Raw genomic sequence first — 5,126 nt, 5'->3', positions numbered from 1 at the left:
CAAGTGCGTACAAGCTTTCGGAAAATTTATTCTACTCCTTATTTATATTAAGATTACTTCTAGAAAAAAATATAGATTTTTTTATAAGATTACTCGAATTTTCTTATAAGACTCTTCTATCTTTTGGTCTTGTCCGAAAACAATGCGTACGGACTACTCAAATACTGCAACTCCAATTACCCAAATGCAATACAAGCATCTAATAAATACTTAAATAGTACATAAGAAAATCAAACTCAATTTACCATCTTAACTTTTGATGCGCTTTCAAATAGGGAATACAGAAAAAAATAATTTATTAATGCCTATCTGAAAAAGATTTTCCCGCGTTTTTTTTTTTTTTTTCTCCTTCTTCTTCGTGTTCTTTTTTTTTTCTGCATTGTTCTTTCTCTCTCAACTATGTTGCTACATCTTCTCCTCCTTCTTTTCCTCTTTTTTCCTCATCTTTCTTTTTCGTAATAGTCTTCCTCACCACCACACCAAAACTTCCATCGCTTTCTTCTCTTCCTCCTCCTCCTCTTCTTATTTGAATTTTTTCGATCTCCTCATTCTTTTTCCTCGGCTCCTCCTACATCATGATTATCTTCATCATCGTTATCGTTATGGTCATTAACGTCTTCTTATTCTTATATGTATAACAGTTCAAATCCAAAATGTTCCTTAATGATGACGACACACAAACAAACTTAGTTCAAAATAAGTTTAGACCAAAAGTGCACCGAAATTAAATCCAGAATACACTAAAATTGAATCCAAAATACACCAAAATTAAATCCAAAATTTACCGAAATTACTTAATGATGACGACACACAAACAAACTCAATTCAAAACAACCACAATTTACTTAATGATAACTCAAAACTCCTCGTTCTCTGTCTCCTTCTTCATTATCATCGTCATCTTTTTTTGTTCATCTTCTCCTTCTTATTTTACCTTCTCATGATTCTTCTTATTTTACTCTTTTAATAAGAATAAAAACAAAAAAAAATCAAAAGAAGAAGAAAAAAAAATACATAATACTACAAAATTAGTAGGAAGAGGAAGAATCTACATTTATTCAATTAAATAAGATTACAATATAATATTACAATATAATACATACATGTTCATTAAAGTATAATATGAGAAGCAATGCTCCTAAAAGAATAAATAAGAGCAATAAAAAACAAAAATAAGTAAGAAAGAAGAATAAAAAGAAAAAAATACAGCATTAAAAGAAGATATTTTTGTATTTCTAGCAAAATTTCGGAGTCAAAACTTAGAAATTTACATGTTATTATTAAAAAATTTCGATATTTTTCGTTCTGATAAACTCTGTATAACTCAAAACTCTTCCTCTTCCTCCTCCACATCTTCTGCTGCTTTTATTTTCATCTTTTTTTATTTTATTTCTCATAATTCTTCTTATTTTACTCTCTTAAGAGAAATAAAAAAAATTAAACAAAAAAGACAATATCAAATGAGGAAGATGGGAGAAAAAAAATAAAACACAACAACAGCACCAATAAAAAAATGAGGTGTACAAACTCTACAAGAGACACGCCGAATAGCGACAGGTTTGTTATGGATTTGCGGCGGTTTAAAACTGCCGTGAAACGAAATTCCAGCGGTTCTACAAGCGTTGCCTATTAAGGGGTGGAGATTTGATTTTGCGGCGGTCTTGAGAAACCGTTGGTACAAAAACAACAAATCAGATATTCAATTTTGCGGCGGTTGCAGAACCGCCGCTATTTTGCTTAATGGATTAAAAAAATCTACAACAGTTTTGAAACCGCCACAAATTTATGTGAGTCTTTTTAAAAAAATGCGACGGTTTTGAACCGCCGCAATTTCATACATGAGCTTTTAAAAAAAACAACCGCATTTATAAACTCATACCAAAGTAGTAGTTCAAATGGAAAGAAGCACCAAATCATTCAACCCCTTTATAGTAGTTATAATAAATAACTCAACACTTTATATTTACCACAAAACCGCCTCTAATATAAAGGACCAGTGAAAAACACCGTTGAAAAAAAAACTTTTCTAGTGTAATCCTTTCTCAGGGTAATACTGCTCAATCTTAGAAAAAAAATATAATATATAAATCAAATTAAAACTTAACTGCACTACTTACAAATAAACATGGTTCAATTGATCAAAAAGTACAAAAAATTTACTTGATATATAAATGACCAATCAGATCATGGGTCATGACTCATCTCTTCACATAATTTATGGAACCACCGCCAAACCTGAAAAGAAATAAAAAATAACTTGTGGAACGAATAAGTGAAACAAGGAACTCCTAAAAACACAAAAGGATGAATATAAAATATATGGAAATAAAATTGAATCTAACCACGCAAGTACACCAACTTTGTGAGCAGTAACTACGTAATTAAATCTAACCAAACAAGTACACTAACTTAGTGAGGATTTTTCTAAATGAAAAAATGAAAGAAAATTGAAAGACAATTCTTACCTATCTCCATGCTTTTTTGTTGGGCTAATTCAATTAACTCTTCAACTTTTCTTGATCTAGTGAGCAGCTTATCTCAAGGTTTTGGAATCATCTATACAAACCTTAAGCCTCTGGATACAAGATTGGTCCTAAATATGACACGCAAGAATACCATAAACATTAATTAAGATATAGTACAATATAAAATATTATGTCCCTTACAAACAAACAGTTCAAAAAATGGTATAAGAACAAGTTAAGCATATATGTATAAATTTCAACTATCACTTTATAAATATACAATTAGACAGACATGTAAGTCTGTGTTGGCCAAGATAGACAGATATATATAGCATATGGATTATAATTATCATGTAATGGTGGTAACCTTTTGATAAACTTTACCACATAGTGATTTGCTTTGATAACAATAAATGAGGATAGTTTGCCTAAAATGGTTTGGGCATTTTGACCCACTAACACATTATTGACAAGAAGAATGCTTATGAAAATTAAAACTAAAAAATCATGAATCAAAGTTAAGAATAATTATGCTAAAGTAAAGATGATACTCCAAAAATTGTCCACCATACTTGGATCCGATCCACTTCAGATATTGTATGCATGCACTGGTATCACAACTTTAATTTTTCAAATTATTGGCTAGAAATTGTCCTAATTGGTTTTCAATTGTTTAAAAATTAAAACGGACTAAATCACATTTAAACCATTCAAAACATTTAAAGCTTCTTGAGATAAAAATGTACTGTTTATTCATAATATAAACAATATTATATCGTCCCAGTATTTCACCATTGCTCATAAGGCTTTGGGGGGAAAAGTCCTTAGAAGAATGCTTGCAGAAGATTTTTATCAAATAAGAGTGAATGCTTTAGTAAATGAAGCTTGCAAAGAGGGTAGTGTAGTACTCTAAACATTGATGCACTCACTTGCCATATATGTATTGGGCCAAGAAAACCTATGTATTCCTCTTGAACTTTAATGAACATTTACTTCAGCCAAATGAGCAAATCAGCACTTCCACTCTATTTTTTCTTCTGCAACTTGAGGTCCAACAGGCTGAAACCCCAGTTTGAGACCTGTAGAGCAGCTTCCTTTGCATTTCCTTGCCTAATTGATTCTTCCACATCCTTTTGCCAGAATTCCTCATAGATTGGATCTTCCATCAATGCTTTATCCTGCAAGGAACCTTTCGTGAGGGGATATGCTTAATCCAAGTTACTGGAATGCAAGTGAAAGACAAACATAACATGGACATCACATGAAAGTGTAGATCTTTTGATATTGATACTAAACACATTTGTGTTGACCACAAGACAAAAATGGATGAGCAAAGCTTTTCTTACCCTCTTTCCCAGAGACAATGACAGCCACTTAGTAATCTCACCATGCTTTCCTGACAACAAGCTTCGCTGATAGAAGAAAGCGAGAAACCTAGGACACCTCTGAACTAAAAAATACATGAATTTTCTTTTTCTTGTCCATTTGTCCCAGGCTCTTCGTCTCTCTTCCCTTGAACCCCATGACACAATGAGACCTTTAACTAATTAACATTAGTATTTAGTTTATGTTCAAAATTACCACTAAATGCATAATTCATCATGGGGAGACTATGGCCCTTACAAGCACTTGCCAATGTTAGGACACCAACAACATCAACACCAATAGATTCTGTTTTGTTAGCCTCAAACCACTTCAAATTAAATTCACTAGTAAAATCATCAACATTAAAAATATGAGTAGGCTTAATAGTCACAATATCAACCAAGATTCATGACCTATCCTCTAAGCTCCCCTTTCCAAACTCAAAAGGTATCACTTGATTCTGACAAATAAAAATATTTCTAAAAATTATTCTCACATTGTAATTTACAAATTGATTTAGATATTGAATTGAATATGCTAAAAAGATTTTCTATTGAGCTTTCTCTTCTTCTTCGATAAAGCAAAACAATCAATTTAATTAGTAGAAAAACCTAAGAATAAAATCAGAACCAGGATTTAGAATGCACAAAAAATTAGAAAAAAAAAACTATAAAGAGTAAACTAGAAGTAAAGGTGCAAAGCAGAAGGAAGGAGGCACGAGCAGCGAGCAGATCTGGGACAGAAGATCCCTTTTGCTATGGGTGAGGGGCACTTATCCTCTTGTAAAAACGTGAAAATCTAGCAGAAAAAAGAAGATAAATAAATGACAATCCAAATAAAGAAATAAAGGAAGAAGGAGAAGAACCCACAACGGGTGTGGTGGAGGTGACGGTGACAGGATGCTCGTGTCGCTACCGCAGATTCGAACCGCGCACAACACTACGTGGATGAGATAGCTAGTAGATCTGGCAGAACAGAGGAGGAAGCAGAAGAAGCAGAAGAGCTAGCACAACGTAGAAATTTTGGAGAGGTGCAGAGATGATGATGGAAGTTGGAGAGAAGAGAACTGTGTTGTAACTAGTGAATGAGAAGAAAATCAGAATGAGAATTGAGATAGAGATCTGAGAAAGAGGGGTATCTAATTGAACCCTGAAAAGAAAGCAAATAGCAGTTTCTCTCAAATCTGCCATGAAAATGGCCGCTAAACTGCAGTTAGTGGCTGTTTTTAAAACCGACTCTAATAAAGCGCTACTATCTGCCGTGTGTCTTGTAGTGAAAAAATATATAAAAAAAAAA

The 5,126-nt window shown here is 32.7% G+C and overlaps 1 long non-coding RNA gene across 2 annotated transcripts; it reads right to left on the bottom strand.

The window, feature by feature from the left end:
* Positions 1,952-4,981, bottom strand: LOC110263145. 2 transcript variants are annotated; one of them, XR_002348285.1, is made up of 5 exons: positions 4,700-4,980; positions 3,812-4,628; positions 3,395-3,643; positions 2,466-2,593; positions 2,037-2,235 (listed from the first exon to the last, which is right to left on the bottom strand). It is a non-coding gene; the product is annotated as an uncharacterized LOC110263145 (long non-coding RNA). The 2 variants fall into 2 exon arrangements; XR_002348284.1 differs by having other exon boundaries at positions 1,952-2,235; positions 3,812-4,981.

This window comes from Arachis ipaensis, chromosome B06 (assembly GCF_000816755.2).
Source record: "Arachis ipaensis cultivar K30076 chromosome B06, Araip1.1, whole genome shotgun sequence".
NCBI classification, from domain to species: Eukaryota; Viridiplantae; Streptophyta; class Magnoliopsida; order Fabales; family Fabaceae; genus Arachis; species Arachis ipaensis.
Note: the sequence above shows the minus strand (reverse complement) of the source record. Positions and strands in the feature narration are given on the sequence as shown.